Source organism: Saimiri boliviensis, chromosome 19 (assembly GCF_048565385.1).
Source record: "Saimiri boliviensis isolate mSaiBol1 chromosome 19, mSaiBol1.pri, whole genome shotgun sequence".
In the NCBI taxonomy this organism is placed as follows: Eukaryota; Metazoa; Chordata; class Mammalia; order Primates; family Cebidae; genus Saimiri; species Saimiri boliviensis.
The window spans coordinates 20,004,565-20,023,152 of NC_133467.1; the positions used below are offsets into that span (position 1 = coordinate 20,004,565).

The 18,588-nt window shown below is 40.4% G+C and overlaps 1 protein-coding gene across 3 annotated transcripts in view; it reads left to right on the plus strand.

Moving 5' to 3' along the window:
* The first annotated feature begins 719 nt into the window (after positions 1-719).
* Positions 720-18,588, plus strand: part of RC3H1 (ring finger and CCCH-type domains 1) — an 89,337-nt gene continuing 71,468 nt past the window's right edge. For all 3 annotated transcript variants that reach the window (XM_039460063.2, XM_039460064.2, XM_074389726.1), the window contains exon 1: positions 720-806. The gene's annotated coding sequence lies outside the window, so the exon portion shown is untranslated. The remainder of the gene's footprint in view (positions 807-18,588) is intronic.

Consider the following 18,588-nt stretch of genomic DNA (forward strand, 5'->3'; position numbering starts at 1 on the left):
TTTCTACGGGTCCCATCTTTTCCTGTCGTGCGCAAATAGCCCTTACTGTTCACACAGCCCAGGAGAAACGCTTTGGGGTGGCGCGTCCCAGCCTTAGGAGGCTGGACCCCGAGAGGGGTGACGAGGACAAAGCGGATGCGATCCAGAACCTGGATAATAAGGGAGGAGAAATGGGGGGTGGGACAAGACGCGAAAAAGAAACAAGGGTTGGGGAACGACGGCCGAGAAAGCCTGAAGAGTACAAGTAGTGCGGGATCCGAGGGCCACGACAAACCCCCAAGGTACTCTCGCCACGCGGCCGCCGGCGCGGGAGGCCGGGCCGGGCGGAGGGACCCGCTCCTCGGCTCGGGGCGCAGGACTCCGGGTCGCCGCGGGGCGCGTCGCCGGTCCCCCTCCCGGGCGTTGGTGGCCGGTGACTCAGAGGTCCGTCCCCGCGCCCGTCCCGCCCCTCCGCCCGTCCCGCCTCCTAAGGGAGGATCCTCGCTTTCGTCTCCGCCCCAGTCTCCGGGGCGGTCCGGAGCCTGAGGAAGAGGAAGGGGACGAGGACAACGAGCGACTGGGCGGCGGAGGACGAGGAGGAGGAAGAGGAGGCAGACCAACAAGATGGCCCCTGCTGCAGGAGCAGCCTCAGCAGCAGCAGGTGGGAGGCCGGAGGCGGCGCTGGCGGTGGCGGCGGCGGCCGTGGCCCGGCGGCCTGGGACAGAGTCAGAGTCAACGGTGGCGGCGGCGGCGGCGGCGGCTGCCGCGGCGGTGGCGACGGCCGCGGGGACTCGGAGCTGAGAGGAGCTGCTGCTCGGACCAGCGCGGTGAGCGAGCGGCGGGCGGCGGCTCGGGGAGCGGGGCTGCGGCGGCCGGGGCCTCCGTCGGGAACAATAGGCAGCTGTGGTCGGGAAGGGCCCGTCCTCGCCCGCCCTCCGCTGCTCCGCGGCCGCGGCCGCCAGGCCGGCCCCAGGCTCCGCAGGGCCCCCGCCGGCTGCTCCGGGGCTGGTCGGCGGCCGGCGTCCTCTAGGCCTCAGGCCTCCGCGCGCCGCCTGGAGGGCCCGCCGGGCTGGGAAGGCCGCGGGGAGGGCGAGGGGGGCTCGGACGGGAGGGAGGGGGCCGCAGGGCTGCCCGGCTCTTCCGGTACTCACGGGGCCTCGGCCGGGCGGGGAGTGCGCACGGGAACTGCGTTTTGGACCCCTCGCCGGTGGGGGTGGGGGACGGCGGAGGCGTCTGTAAACAGGCGCCGCCTCTGCCCGGCTCCCTCCCGCGGCCGCCGAAGCACTCCGGTTCGTGGGCCGAGTGCGTTTCGCGGCGTCCGTTTCCCCGAAGGCCCTGGAGATCAAGCCTGGCAGTCTTCTCCCTCCCGGCGGTGGGGAAATTGTGTGTGTGCGCAGGTGTCTTTAAAAAAGAAAAACAAAAACAAAAAACTTAAATGCACACAAAAATAGACAAAACGTGGTTATCGATAAAGGATGGAGTGGTAAAGGATCGTCCTCTCTAAACATCTCTAAGCATCAGTTCTGTAAACATGAGTTACGCCCGCATTCCAGGTGAGAGCGGATTGAAACAAGGGCTCTTTTCCAACAGTAATAGTACAACTCTTGACATCCCCAAATAGCCCACGAAACTGGAAACGAAGCCACTTAAACTCACTCGGAGACAAATTGTAATGTTTAAAGAGAACTTTTATTTAAGCTAGGCGTTCTGAATTACTAACATGCAGTATAAGTGGCAACATTAACCTTCATAAAGTGGACCTCAGGAAGCACTTCTAAAGGAGACAAGAGGTGGCTCATTTCCAGCCATAGAGCTGCTTCTGTATTGCGTCGTGTTTCAGTAATTTGTCCTGAAATTGTTCAAGACCAGTCTTTTCTCTGAGTTTGAAATTTGATTTTGTTTTCGTTTTTTTGTTTGTTTTGTTTTGAGACAGAGTCTTGCTCTGTTGCCCAGCTGGAGTGCAGTGGCACAGTCTCGGCTCACTGCAGCCTCCACCTCCCGGGTTCAAGCGATTCTCCTGACTCAGTCTCCTGAATAGCTGGTTAATTTTTGTACTTTTTTTTTTTTTTTTTTTTTTTGAGACGGAGTTTCCCTCTTGTTACCCAGGCTGGAGTGCAATGGCGCGATCTCGGCTCACCGCAACCTCCGCCTCCTGGGTTCAGGCAATTCTCCTGTCTCAGCCTCCTGAGTAGCTGGGATTACAGGCACGCGCCACCATGCCCAGCTAATTTTTTTGTATTTTTAGTAGAGACGGGGTTTCACCATGTTGACCGGGATGGTATCGATCTCTTGACCTCGTGATCCACCCGCCTCGGCCTCCCAAAGTGATGGGATTACAGGCTTGAGCCACCGCGCCCGGCCAATTTTTGTATTTTTAATAGAGACTTGGCTTCACTATATTGGCCAGGCTGGTCTGGAACTCCTGACCCCAAGTGATCTGCCTACCTCGGCCTCCCAAAGTGCTGGGATTACAAGCCTGAACTACCTTGCCCGGCCTTAAACTTAATTTTTAAAGATTTCTCCCACATTTTTTTATAAGTGAGGAAAAAGGTAGATTCAAGTTATTTATATTCTACTTTCTATCTGGGTATGCAGAAATTTATATTAAAATTGCTTGGATGCATCCAAGGGATTGCTTTTCACTGTTTAACATTCAACTGCAAGGCCTAAGGGCCATAGATTGTGTTCTTAAGGAAGACTTTGATGAAAAGATGCCAGTTAATATCTCTTTCCCCTTTTAAGGGTAAATTTCTAATTAGAATAGGTCCAAGTCTGTTATAATTAAAAACAGGTTCAGGTTACATGAAGTCTAATAAGCAGCACCAGTCTAGTTTCTAGTTCTTCCTCAACAATTGATACTGAATAGACTAGCAATTGAGTAAACATAGATGTTTGAGTTATCTTGTTTAGGATTTGAAGTATAGTGAATGAATATCGACTTTCATTTTATGCATAGCATAAATAATGTTGCAGATGTTTTGATCTTTTGAATGATGGAGAACAACTTTCTGTGGTTCCTGATGTGACTTTTTTGCAAATAAATATTTCAGAAAGGACACCGTTTTTTAGGTGCTCAACTCTGTGATTTATTCCTCTGCACTAAATTTTGTTAGGTCAGTACAGATTCCAAGTAAAGTATGTGTTACAATGATACTTAAATTTATGTGTGGCCCTGAACCTGTTAGAACAATAGTAGTAATTTAATAAGTTGTAAGTTTTAAGTGTTTCATGTGCTCTGTTATGAAAAAAATCTCACTCTGTATGTCAAGGACAAATTTACCTCATATTTAATATCATTTTCCTGAAAAATATTTTTAAATGGTAAGGTTTTCTATTTGAGATGGGTTATTGACCCAGCAATTTATGGACTTAGTCTGGGTCCCTATTTCTGTTTAATAGGAAAAAAAATTAGGGAATTGTTTTTATTTATTTTGTGTCAAAACAGTTTTAAGATGTGATTCCTCAACTGTCCTATCTTCAATATCAATACTTACTCTGATTACTTCAGTTCAGATTTTCTCAAGTAATAAAAATTTACTTCTAAGACTTTTTGGGACCAGAGCTTACGAATTAGAGAATTAGATTTATATTTTCTTGGTAATATTAAAAGTTAATATATGCTTGATTTATTCGAAAAGATTGGAAAGAGTAATCTTATACAAAATAAAAATTTACAGTTTCTCAGAACATATTTGTTGAATGAATAAAAATATTTAATCTTCCTCATTATGCTGCAGTATTAGTTATATTGTCCTCATTTTTTCATCTGAAGAATCTGAAGCTAAGAGTAGCTATGCAACCAACAAAAAGATCACATAATTAATAGGTAGAAGAGCTTGCTCAGACTCAGGTCTTGTGACCTAAATTAGATTCTTTGCCACTACCACGTGTGTCACAGTTAAACTTTGAAGCATCTTGTGTGTCGACAGATTCCTATTTTGGCCTGTAAACTGTGTTAGCCCCAACATCCTATTATCATTATTTGTGTCCTGCCGGATATTTACTTCTAAGACCAAAAAAGTGTTTAGTTATGTGAATCACAAAATAAACACTTATTTTTGTTTTTAGCCATATCTGAATACTGTAAAATATAAAAACTCATACTATTTACATAGGACAGATTTATCATAATGCTATAGTTGTTTTCATGGCTAATTTTTTATGTAAGCAATTACTAAATTGTGTCTTTGAAATACTTTATAAAATTTTTATAATAACTAAAGATATTCAATGGTGTTAAAGTTGGGTCAGCTAATACTTGAAGTTCTTCATTTATAAATTTTTTTCTTTAAGCCATAGATAATTTAGAATGCTGCAGTATTTTTCATTTCCATATCTTAGGGCTTAAAATGAAGGTTGGTTGGTCTAATCAGTCTACTCTTGTATATATCTTGAAAGTGGTCAGCATCCAACAAAGTGAAGAATAAACTGATAAATGATCCCTGTTTGGTGAACACCTCAGATCAGGATGTTCCTTGGCAGGGCATTCTGACCTGGTTTAGCTTTGGCCCTGTCTGTGCTCAGGGTTCAGGTATTCTTCAGGATTGGGTTCAGAGAGATTTAAATTCTCAGATTGGCCTGTGTCAAAACAGTCACAGATTTCAGTCAGCCTGTTCTCTAGAACCTTCTCCAAGATTTTTCTTTTGTTTAATCCTGGAATCCAGGCTGGATTTGGGCTAGCTTTAGAAGTTATGATAAAAGATTAATTTTGTCAGGCGTTTGTTTATACAAACGAGTTTTTCCTACTGCAGAGTTTCTTAAGGTAGATTCCTTCTATTTTTGAAGTGTGTCTTTTACCAATCTGAAGTGATGTTGCCCTATATCCCCAAGACAGTTAATTTTAGCATATTTATTTCTATCCATTTTTGGTCAGGATTGTGCCTGTTTGCTTCTTATATAATATTCTTGTTTGCTTTTTATTAGTTTAGATATTTCTTACTTTATAATGTTTTCCTGATTGAGGCTTGGAGTAAGAATTTTCCTCAAATTTAAAATCACTCTGCCCATTTACAGATGTATGTCAGAGCAATATTCTTTTGACAGTTATCAAGCATTTTAGCAATGCTGTATGTGTGTATGTGTGAATGAATAACAGAGTCACTCATGCTCTGTCACTCAGGCTGGAGTGCAGTGGCACTATTTTAGTTGACTTCAGCCTCAGCCTCCTGGGTTTAAGTGATACATACTCCTGTCTTACCTGGCTATTTTTTTTTTTTTAAATTTTTAATTATTTTATAGAGATAACATTTGCTGTGTTGCCCAGGGTAGTCTCAAACTCCTGGGCTCAAGTGATCCTCCCACCTCCGCCTCCCAAAGTGCTGAGATCACAGGCATAGCAATGTTTTAAACTGACACCAATGTACCTTCATTGATTATTACTGTGCACATATGCTAATAATTTAACTTACAGTTACATTTTGTGTAAACGATTTCCAAGATATAACTAGCATTTGAACATGGTAGCGATTTTTTTTTTTTTTTTTTTTTTTTTAAGAAGAAGGAAATAATTCTAAAGGGGTCAGTTTTGTCTTCAGATGTAACATAATTTTTTTATTGAGGTTAAATCACATAACAGAATTAACCATTTTAAAGTAAACAGTTTAGGTGGCACTTAGTACATGCACAGTGTTGTACAACCACCAGCTCAAATTCCAAAACATGTTCATTACCCCAAAAGGAAACGCTGTACCCATTAAGTAGTTACTCTCTATTTTCCTCTTCCCTAATCCCCAGGAAATACCATTCTGTTTTCTGTCTCTGTGGATTTAAATGAAATGAATTTGAGTCAACATCGAGGAACAGTACTATGTACAATTGAAATTGCAGAAAAAACTTTGGGATGTGATTGTTAGGAATTAAAAAACCTCCTAATTCTTTGCATGCTTCTCTAAGTGCAGTAGGCATCTGCCAGGGACTCTATGGAAGAAAAGTTGAGAATCATAGAAGTTTTGTTTTGATCACTTCAGAGAGTTTTACTCAAACTCTTAGACTCATTTGTATTTCTTCACTGGGTTGTGAGAACTAAAATTTAATGTTCTTTACAAATATGAACAACTAATGCTTATTTAGTCTAGAACTTGTTTGCCTTTTAGTTTTTCTTAATGTATAGAAGAAACTAGGAATATTCACAAAGGATTTATTTGAAGTTACATTGGGAAACAATTTTTAGAATTAGGCTGAAACTCTTTGATCCCTATGAATCTAACTTTATGAGTACTTTATTCAGCTAATCTTTGAGAATATTTACAGTTTTGACTTGCCTAACACTCTGCTTTTACTCTCTTGTTGAGTAAGTGTTAGAAACCTTGATCTTGGCTCTATACCTGACCACCTTTAAAAACATAAAACACGGTTTCAAAGGCAGTTGTTTAGTAAGTTTTTTTTTTTTTGAGACGGAGTTTCACTCTTGTTACCCAGGCTGGAGTGCAATGGCGCGATCTCAGCTCACCGCAACCTCCGCCTCCTGGGTTCACGCAGTTCTCCTGCCTCAGCCTCCTGAGTAGCTGGGATTACAGGCACGTGCCACCATGCCCAGCTAATGTTTTGTATTTTTAGTAGAGACAGGGTTTCACCATGTTGACCAGATGGTCTCGATCTCTTGACCTCGTGATCCACCCGCCTCAGCCTCCCAAAGTGCTGGGATTATAGGCTTGAGCCACCGCACCCAGCCTGTTTAGTAAGTTTTTTGTATTGTTTTAAATTGACTGACCGAGGGAGACAAAATTAGTTTTTTCTTTTTCTTTCTATAATAAAGAGTAATAAGCTTGGACTTTTAGAATTACTGCTAAGATTGGGGCTCTGGATATATATCATTATCTTAAATTCAAAATGGTACTTTAATTAAATTGAAATCTTAAAATTTATGAGAAACGAATGTCATTTTATGTTCTTAGTAAAGATTTGTAATGAGGTTACAGGAGATCTAAGTAGAAAAGAAGAGCTTAAAATTTGATACTAACCTCCCCTCCTTAGGGAAAATTTTATTAATATGCATAATTATAATTTTGTTTTAAGAACGACTTACGTTAGTTCAGTGGCTCAAGCCTGTAATCCCATCACTTTGGGAGGCCAAGGCAGGAGGATCACTTGAAGCCAGGAGTTCCACACCAGCCTGGGAAATAGAGTGAAACCCCATCTCAAAAAAAAAAAAAAAAGAAAGAAAGAAAAAGAAAACAAGAAAACAAAACTGAGAAGGGTTGTAGCAGAATATTTACAACTCTGCAGTAAAATTTCTGTTTTTGTGATAATTTTTTCAGGAAAATAGCAACTTTTTGTAAATACGTGTTTCTGTGTTTTTATATATGCCTCAATTTTTTTAGAGTAACATTTAGTAGAAAGCTAATGTACTCAATACATTTAAATTATAAAAATAACTTTATTGCTTTTTTCTTTTTCTGGAGACAAAGTCTCACTGTTGTCCAGGCTGGAGTGCAATGACATGATCTCGGTTCTCATCTTTTATGACTTAAGCGTTATAATTCCTCATCTCTGAAAACAGAAATGGTAATATCTCTCTCTAAAGGTTATTTGGAAATGTAAATAATAATATACATTTACATGTCAGTGTAGTACCTGACACCTTTAATAAATGTTATTTTTCTCCTTAAATTCTGTTTAACAAAAATAATTTTAGAAAGATATTCATCTAGAATATTTGATCACATTCTGTAAAATGTTAATATAGAAGCTACATATAAAATCTTACATAGTTTAGGGTTAACTGTATGTGTACTTTTGGGAGTGGTGGTCAAAAATGAAGTAATTCTTCATATACTATTCTCATTTTCTTCCCACATCAGTATTTATATGGGCCTGTGCTGTTCAATACTGGCCACTAACTACTTGTGGCTCTGTAAATTTGAGCTTTTTGATCGATTTTATTGTTTTAGAACAATTCTGAATTTACAGAAAAATTGCACAAAAAAATACACTGTTCCCATCTATGCTCTCCCTCACAGTTTTCTCTGTTAATATCTTACATTAGTGTGGTGTGTTGGTTATCATTTATGAAGCAGTGTTGATATATTATTAACTAAAGTCCATAGTTCACATTAGGATTCACCCTTTGTGTTGAACAGTTCTATGTGTTTTGCCAAATGCATAACATTATATATACAGTATTCTAGAATCATGCAGAATGGTATCACTGATCTAAAAATGTCCCATGTTCCACTTAACTCATCTACGTCATCCTCTGAACCCCTGGCTACCACTGATCTTTTTACAGTCTTCATAGTTTTACCTTTCCAGAATGTCATGTGGTTGGAATCATTATAGTATATAGTCCTTTCAGACTGGCATCATTCACTTAACAATATGCATTTAGGTCCCTTCATGAATATCTACTTGTTTTGTTTTTGTTTTGTTTAAAATAGAGATTTGTCTTGAACTCCTGGGCTCAGGCAGTGCTCCCACCTTGGCCTCCCAAAACTTCTGGGATTATAGGCGTGAGCCACCACGCCTGGCCCTCTTCATGTCTTTCCGTGGCTTGACAGTTTATTTCTTTTTACCGATTTCTTTTTATCCATCGTGTGGATAAATTTAAATTTTATTTAAAATTTAATTCCTCAGTCTCATCAGCATATTTCAGGGGCTCCATAGTGACATGTACCTAGTGGTTACCATATTGGAAAGCACTGATACGTGATTCCCTCAAGGTTCTGTTCTCCACTCCATTCACTCTCGGAGAGAACTTTCCTGTTTACCTGATCTCAATTTGTCCTCAGGCCTACATTTTCAATGCATTATCTTGTTGTTTGTATTATCAGCAATCTCAACTGCATATTTAAAATCCTTGCTCCCTCAAAGAACCATTGTTTTCAAATGTCATCCATTGTAATATGGTTTCCTAGGTTTTCCATCACAGCATCATCTTTTTTTAGTCTGTTCTTATTTTTATTTGGTTTTTGATCCTTCATTTTAAAAAATATTTATTTCATGTGGTAGCATTCTGTAATAGTCTGCTCTTATTTGTCCTCAAAATCTCGAGTCATCTTTTTGTTTTTTATTTTCCTCTAAACCTTTTGAATATTTAGCAGAGGTATGCAGATCTCAGCACTAATAAATGACAGAGTTGGTATTGGAATCCAGATGTCCTTATTCTAGTTCTTTTTTGGGATCACCACTAGTTGGGGCTACTTTTAGAAGTTATTTTGAAGAGGATATTGGAGACTGATTATGGATTATTTGATTTAAAATACCTTTTTTTTTTTTTTTTTTTTGAGATAGAGTTTCGCTCTTGTTGCCTAGACTGGAGTGCAATGGCGCAATCTCAGCTCACCACAACCTCTACCTCCCAGGTTCAAGCCATTCTCCTGCCTCAGCTTCTTGAGTAGCTGGGATTACAGGCGCCTGCCACCAAGCCCAGCTAATTTTTGTATTTTTACTAGAGACGTGGTTTCATCATGTTGGTCAGGCTGGCCTTCACCTGACCTCAGGTGATCTGCCAGCCTTGGCCTCCCAAAGCACTGGAGTTACAGACGTGGGCCACCACACCTGGCCACAACATCCCTTTTTTTTTCTTTTTCCTTTATCTTTTTTCGATTTGCTAAACATATTTCTCAGTTGTAAACAAAATCCCTTTTTACAATTTATTTCCTGTTTCAATCCACTTTATATAAAGATGAAGTAATAATATGGTATAAGCAAGATACATTGTAGCTATAGGATTCTGTGTTTGGAGTCCATGTATCAATTTGTTCATTCTTTTAAATTCTTCAAAATGTGATTTTGCTTGGGATAGTAGCGGAGAAATAATTCTCAAATGGAAAATGAATCAGTTCCCCTCTTCCTTCCCCTCCCCTCCCCACTTTCTGCTGCTGCTTCTGCTTCCTTCTTTCCAAGCATTGGTTTTCAAGTATCTGCAATTAAAAGTCTTTGTGACATTGCTTTCTGGAAATAGTTTGAATTCTAGGAGGCGTATTTCAAAACATACAGAAAGTAATGAAATATCCTTAAGCCCGGACCAAGAGATTATGGGGAAAATACATTTTGAAAATATTAATATTATTGCTGTTACTAAATATACTAGGTTTTTAATGCAAATAAAATTTCTAGGTCAGATTATATAATTAGGTATCTACCTATTGTGAATACATACATGTTTTTAGAATCAGTCAGAACATGATGGCAGCCACCAAATGCCACAAGGAAGTCTCAGGCACAGGATTCTTGGGAAAAAGAAATAGAAGCAGGTAATAGGAGCAAGAAGCAAGTACTAAGAAACTATTAGTGTGTGTGCCCCATATGCTGCGTGATGCATACACTGCTGTGTTTTCTTGAGTAAAGAGGAGATTTTTGTTGGATGCTTTTGTTATTGACACCTTTTTTGTTCCTTCCAGTTCAATATGAGAAATCTGCTGTATTCAAAATCTATAAGTCATTACTGCTCCAAAAATAAGTTCATAAAGGGTAGCTTCCTAACTGTGATAATTTTAACTGGAGTGCTTTGTAACTGTTTACAATGTAGTAACTACTGGGGGAAAAAAATCTAATGAAAATAATGCTTTGTGGGCCAGACACAGTGGCTCACACCTGTCATCCTACTGATTTGGGAGGCTGAGGTAGGAGGATCACTTGAGGCCAGGAGTTTGAGAGCAGCCTGGGCAATATAGTCCATGTCTACAAAAATTGTAAAAAGTAGCCACGCAGGGTGGCGAACACTTGTAGTCCCCAGCTCCTCAGGAGGCTGAGGTGGGAGGGTCATTTGAACCAGGAGTTTGAGGCTGCAGTGAGCCATGACCATGCCACTACAACTCCAGCCTGGGTGGTAAAGCAAGACCCTGACTCAAATAATAACAACAACAACAATAACAATAACACTGTGTGAAAGAAGCCAAGTACAAAAGAATACATACTGATGATATCATTATATAAAATTCTAAACCAGGCAAAACTAACCTATTATGTTAGGAGTTAGGATAGTAGTGGTATTTTGGGAAGAATAAAGGAGTAATAATTGGGAAGGATGATGAGGGTCCTTTTGAGATGCTGATAATGTGTTGTATGTCTTCAGTATGCAGGTATGCTCTCTTTGTGGTAATTCACTGAACTAAACACTCTTGATCTGTATATATGTTATATTTCATCTTAAAATATCAGTAAAGTATCTTAAGGTATGTAATTCATTTTGTTTTAGTTCCCTTCTCATTTCTCAGTGAAATATTTTAATAAAATATTCAAAACAAAGTTATCCTTGTGGTTCTCTTCAAAAGAAATACAGTAGTTGCTGCTGCAACCTTCTTTTTTTCTTTTTTTTTTTTTTGAGATGGAGTTTCGCTCTTGTTACCCAGGCTGGAGTGCAATGGCGCGATTTCGGCTCACTGCAACCTCCGCCTCCTGGGTTCAAGCAATTCTCCTGCCTCAGCCTCCTGAGAAGCTGGGATTACAGGCACGTGCCACCATGCCCGGCTAATTTTTTTTTTGTATCTTTAATAGAGACGGGGTTTTACCATGTTGACCAGGATTGTCTCGATCTCTTGACCTCGTGATCCACCCGCCTCAGCCTCCCAAAGTGCTGGGATTACAGGCTTGAGCCACCGCGCCCTGTGTTTTTTTTTTTGAGACGGAGTTTCGCTCTTGTTACCCAGGCTGGAGTGCAATGGCACGATCTTGGCTCACCGCAGCCTCCGCCTCCTGGGTTCAGGCAATTCTCCTGCCTCAGCCTCCTGAGTAGCTGGGATTACAGGCACGCGCCACCATGCCCAGCTAATTTTTTGCACCTTTAGTAGAGATAGGGTTTCACCATGTTGACCAGGATGGTCTCGATCTCTTGACCTTGTGATCCACCCATCTCGGCCTCCCAAAGTGCTGGGATTACAGGCTTGAGCCACCGCGCCCGGCCCTTATTTTTTTCTTAATGAACAAGTAGGTTTAAAGAGTTCCAGAGTTCCTATTTAAAACCATCATGCTGAGATTAAATCCAAAATAGGCATCATTAAAATATGTATTTAATTAGGGCTGACTAATAAAATAATTACTAAAAAGTATAATAAAGTTACAAGTGCCAAAAGTTGGAAGGCATGGTATTATAGTGGAAAAAAATAGGCTTTGGAGTCGAAAGATGTGGGTTCAAATTATGACTAAATCACTAAGTTAGCTGAGTAACTGAGTTTTCTTTCCTTCCTTCCTCAGTAAAGTAGAGGTAATAATGTCTATGTCAGAGGTTGTTGGAAAGATTAAATGAGGTAGTGATTGGGAGCCAAATGCCCTTCTCTTCCTCCTACGTTTTGGGATAGAGAAAATATTTGGGGAATATATGAAGATAGTTGTAGGTAGGGAAAAAGTATACCTTGCTGAAGATGACTAACCTTCGCTAATGATGGTAAAGAACAGTCTTTATTTATTTATTTATTTTGAGCTGAAGTTTCGCTCTTCTTGCCCAGGCTGCAATGCTGTGGCCTGATCTCATCTCACTACAACCTTCGCCTCCTGGGTTCAAGTGATTCTCCTGCCTCAGCCTCCCAAGTAGCAGGGATTACAGGTGCCCATCACCAAATCTGGCTAACTTATTATATTTTTAGTAGAGATGGGGTTTTGTCATGTTGGCCAGCCTGGTCTTGAATTCCTGACAGGTGATTCACCCACTTTAGCCTCCCAAAGTGCTGGGCTTACAGGTGTGAGCCACCACCCCCAGTCTTTAGATTGTCACTGGTAAGGACTGGCAACATCTAGCTTGGAAACACAGGAAACGTTATCGGTATTGAGAGTTAATAATGCCGCTTTGGCACATTGACATAGAGGACTGTTGCATGGATCACAACTCAAGTACAGTGAGCTGGATTATGATAAATTTTAGATAGGTTTAAATTAAGCACAAATGGTATATATATATATATATATAAATTTTTTTTTTTTTTTTTTTTTTGAGACTGAGTTTCACTCTCGTTACCCAGGCTGGAGTGCAATGGCGCGATCTCGGCTCACTGCAACCTCCGCCTCCTGGGTTCAGGCAATTTTCCTGCCTCAGCCTCCTGAGTAGCTGGGACTACAGGCACGCGCCAGCATGCCCAGCTAATTTTTTTTTGTATTTTTAGTAGAGACGGGGTTTCACCGTGTTGACCAGGATGGTCTCGATCTCTTGACCTCGTGATCACCCGCCTCGGCCTCCCAAAGTGCTGGGATTACAGGCTTGAGCCACCACGCCTGGCCAAATGGTATATATATTTAAGTTAAAAGGGGTTTGTTGCCCGTGTTATGCTTTGAAAATGTATCATTTTGTTTTTCTGTTACTGATTATGATGAAGGATTGAGAAGCTAAATTTAGGCATGTTGTGTTTGTGAAGGTACATCAGTATCTTAGTAATTTTTAGAGCTTAAAAAAGGTAAATACGCTCTGTTAGAAAGATTATAATTCAATTGAGAGCAGCTTTCAAATTCCTTTATCACTATTACATATTTTCTCAAAAGACTATGGTGAAATTTATATAGACAAAACTATTTTAATTATGTAATCAGGTATCTATTATTTACAAACCACTCTAAAATTTAGCTGCTTAAAACAACAACCATTTTATTTGCTTACAATTCTGTGAGTCAGCAATTTGGACTGAGTTTAGTTTGGTAGTTCTGGTCTCCCCTGAGACCGCTTTTGTAGCTACAATCATCTGACAGCTGAAATTGGGACTGGTTTTAGGGATCTGAGTTATTATAAAACAGCTCTTTGTTTCATGTACTCTTGTCCTCAGGCAAGCTAGTTCAAGCTTCCTGTAAGTTCTCTTGAGACCTGGGCTCTGAAACTCTCCCAGCATTACTTCTGTTGCATGCGACTGTTGAAAGTCAGTCAGGGCCACCCAGGTTGAAGAATGGGGCAAGTAAACCCCATGTCACTGTTTTCTCTATGGTTTTTAATACTTAGGAAGCTGTCCTATATATGTTAGCAAATCTATCAAGCTGCAGTATTCATGTGTTCTATAATAGAAAGTCAACTGGCTCCTGTCGCCGCTCCCCTGCCCCGCCCACCCCCCTCCAATAAAAAGGCTTTTGGGTTAGTGGGAAACTTCTAGGGAAGAAACCTAGAGCCTTTGCATTTTACTCTGAATGGTAAGGTCCTAGGTTTCTTCTCTGGCAGCTTCCCATTAGCCCAGTAGACTTTTTTTCTTTTCTCTTTTTTTTTTTGGATAGAGCCAAGTCACCTCCTATTAGAGAATACATAAATACTCCAGCTTGATAGATTTGCTAACCTTATATCAGACGTCTTTCTGTGTATTAAAACCATAGAGAAAATAGGGCCAGGCACAGTGGCTCATGCCTGTAACAACAGTTCTGGAGGCCGAGATGGGGGAACACTTGAGCCAGGAGTTTGAGACTAGCCTGGGCAACATTGTGAGATCCCATTTCCACAAGAAATTGTTAAAAAAAATTAACCAGGTGTGTTGGTGTACAAATATAGTCCTGGCTACTTGCGAGGTTGAGGTAAGAGGATCACTTAAGCCCAGAAGGTCAAGGCTTGAGGCTATGATGAGCTGTGATTGTGCTGTTGACTCCAGTCTGGATGACAGAGTGAGACCCTGTCTCAAAAAATAATAATAAAAACAAGGAAGAAAGAAAAAACCAAAATATTCTCTAATTTTTCAGGAACTTAACAGTCTAGTTATAGCCTAGCTTTGCCGTATTAGAGATGTTTGTTACCACGGATACCAGTTAAGAAATTGTCACAGTGATCCAGGTCATAGATGTCGGTATTTGGGAAACATTACCTTAAATTAAGGTATTGGAAGGTATTGGAAATGGATGAGAAGGATTTAAGAAACATTACCTTAAAGTATTGGAAGGTATTGGAAATGGATGAGAAGGTTTTAAGAAACATTAAAGAAATAATATGTACATGGTGATTGATTAGTTGATGGGTAGGGGTGTGAGAAAAAAGCGTAGTCTAGGATAATTCCCCATTTTTTTTGTTGGGGGGAGGGGAGAGTCTTGCTCTTGTTGTCCAGGCTGGAGTGCAGCGGCGCAATCTTGACTTGCTGCAACCTCCACCTCCCGTATGTTAAAGCGATTCTCCTGCCTCAGCCTTCCAGGTAGCTGCGATTACAGGCACCTACCACCATGTCCTGCTAATTTTTGTATTTTTAGTAGAGACAGGGTTTCACCACGTTGGCCAGGCTGGTCTTGAACTCCTGACTTCAGGTGATCTGCGCACCTCAGACTCCTAAAGTGTTGGGATTACAGGCATAAGCCACTGTGCCAGGCAGTTCTCTGTGCTTTTATCACATGTAATTGGGATGTCACTCAGTCATTGACAAAACAAAAGGTTTGGTGGGGAGGAGATAGTTTTGGATATGTTAAGTTTGAGGTCCTGGTGGAACATGGATGACTAGTAGTCAAATGGTTATATGGCCCTTGCACCCAGAAGAGAAGTCTGAACTTGACAGAGAGGTTTGGACATCATCGGGATCTAGTTGGTAGTTGAAAACGTAAAAACAGATGAAATTACTCAGGGAAACTTTCTAGAGAAGATAATTGAGGAAGGAATTCTAAGAACCACAAATATTCCAAGGATGAGTAGAGAAGAAGCCCTCAACAGAGACTGGCAAGGAGTGGTCTGCCAATTTGTGGACAGTATGTTATATAGAAGCCAGAAAAGGGCAGCATTTTTAGGGGTAACTGTTTAATTTTATTAAATGCTATATAGAAAGAAGTAAAATAAGAATTGCAATATGACTCTTGAATTTCATAAAGTTCTTAATGTGCTTAAGAGTTATTTCAAAATAGTGGTGGGTGGAAACAGGGACAAGAATTGAATGACTCTTTTTTAGATAAGACGAGTTGGAGACAAATTTCTTTCAGCTCCTGGACAAAGATTTAAGCGTGCCGGTGGAGAAAGAACTAGTAATGAAGGATAAATTGAAGAAACAGAATATTAGTGCCACCCTCTAAAATGTCTTAACTTCATCGTATTCCTTAGGATTTTATAGGATAGTATTTAACAATCTGAAACATGTATTTATTAGGCACAGGTTAAATTTTCTTTTCATTGTGATTATTTTTCCCTGCATTCCAAATTATTATTTGCCAGTCACATTTGCATGTCTCAAAATAACTTAAAGGAGACAAGAGGAGTAAACTTCCTTTATAAAAATGAATCATTATAACAGCAAGAGGACTGATTTCAAAAGATGACCTAGAAAACTATTTAGTCTTGTTAAAATATTTGGCCTCATCTTCAAAATTTATTCATGAATCTTTTGTGTTGGGACTGAAATATCTTTATGATTTAGAAAAGAAGCTTGATTAAGAAGGAGACATCAACTTTCACTTGCCTCCCCCCCCACAAAAAAAAAGCCAGTTTCAGAAATTTATGTTTAATTTAAAAGCAGTTAAGATAATGAATAGCCGGGCGCGGTGGCTCAAGCCTGTAATCCCAGCACTTTGGGAGGCTGAGGTAGGTGGATCACGAGGTCAAGAGATCAAGACCATCCTGGTCAACAAGGTGAAACCCCGTCTCTACAAAAATACAAAAAAATTAGCTGGGCATGGTGGTGCGTGCCTGTAATCCCAGCTACTCAGGAGTCTGAGACAGGAGAATTGCCTGAACCCAGGAGGCGGAGGTTGCGGTGAGCTGAGATTGCACCATTGTACTCCAGCCTGGGTAACAAGAGTGAAACTCCATCTCAAAAAAAAAAAAAAAAAAAAAAAAAAAGATAATGAATAAACTTAAAAAAAATTTTTGGGGGGTATGAATAAACTAAAATGCTCAATATATACCAAAAATACTCCTGACCTTGGCAATCAATTTTATGTTATCATTAGTGTTTGTACTAACACTAAATTGATGATTATATATTTATTTACTTGACAATTTAGTATATGTAATATTCAACAGAATGTTAATGCAAAAACAGAAAAAATGAAAACATTTTGCTTTTTTGTTTAAACAGTAAGTTTTCCTTGCTACTACCTTTAAGGATGATGCTTTTGGCCAGGTGTGGTGGCTCACGCCTGCATAACCCCTGCACTTTGGGAGAATGAGGCTGATCACTTAAGGCTAGGAGTTTGAGACCTGGCCAACATGGTGAAACCCTGTCTCTATTAAAAATACAAAAATTAACTGGGCATAGTGGTACACACCTGTAATCCCAGCTACTCTGGAGCCTGAAGCACGAGAATGGCTTGTACCTGGGAAGTGGAGGTTGCAATGAGTCAGGATCGTGCCACTGCACTCCAGCCTGGGCAGCAGAATGAGAATCTGTCTTGAAAACACAAAAACAAAAAAAAAGATGATGCCTTTGAGTCTGATTACATCATTCTACCACCTCTTTGATAACTAAAGAGGGCTAATGCCCTCTTTAGTGTAGCACACTTATATGTAATGCATAACTTTTAAAGACTGTCTCTTTCTCAGGCACTCTCTTTCAAACTCAGGTCAGGCGGCTTCTCCATCAATGATTTTGTCCTTTCTTAACTACTAAATCTAGCATTAGGTTGGAAATAGAAATTTTTCTTTTTGCCTCTGAATGCTGAAAAAGTAGCAACCTGAATTAACTCCTGAGACTTTCCTTCAACCTTTCTTTAACAAGTTCTGTTTTTCTTTTTTTTTTTTTTTTTGAGACGGAGTTTCACTCCTGTTACCCAGGCTGGAGTGCAATGGCGCGATCTCGGCTCACCGCAACCTCTGCCTCCTGGGTTCAGGCAATTCTCCTGCCTCAGTCTCCTGAGTAGCTGGGATTACAGGCACGCGCCACCATGCCCAGCTAATTTTTTGTATTTTTAGTAGAGACGGGGTTTCACTATGTTGACCAGGATGGTCTCGATCTCTCGACCTTGTGATCCACCCGCCTTGGCCTCCCAAAGTGCTGGGATTACAGGCTTGAGCCACCGCACCCGGCCACAAGTTCTGTTTTTCAAGCTATTTTTCCTTCTAACTCAGAAGGCCTTCTCTTTATGCCTGTCCCAAGTACTTACCATTTGTACTAACATAATCACATTAAATTATTTATATCCAGGTGGTTGTATATATAGGGTTACAATTCAGTCCATACATTTTGGGAAGAGATATCTTTACAATCAGAACTGGCTCTTTCTTCACAAGATATTATTACTAGAAAAACCTTGAGCCTCGTCAAGTTTTAGACTATTTCCATTGTAAATTAGTTGATGCTCTGCTGAGAGTTAAAAAATTAAGCATTGTAATAGTCCTTCGTTAATTTTCTTCTTTGTGTTTTTATTTCCTGCTTCATTTTTCAAGATAGAAACATTTTCTGTTCTCCGATGTGGCCCTACATGCTGGTTACTGTGAAAATATTCAGAGAAATGAAAAACTAAGGTCAAGAATAATGAGTTAAAAATCTCATCTCATGGGGCAAGGTGGGAAGAGAACCAAGATTTTCTTACAGACAGTGTGGTTTTGTTTGATAAGACATTTTTCATAGGCCAGCTTATGCTTCAAATATGTAAGACATGGTGTTAATCCCAGCTAAACAGTTTTTGATTTGGGGCAGTTTACTTAATGCCACCAAACCTCGAGTTACCGTCTGTAAAATGGGCATAATAATGCCTCAGAGGAGTGACTGGCCCAGAGTAGATACTGGAATTTTAATTTCCATTTTTCTCTCTCTAAATCAGGAACATATAAAATGAACCTATAATAGAGGAGATGGTAATAAATATGTG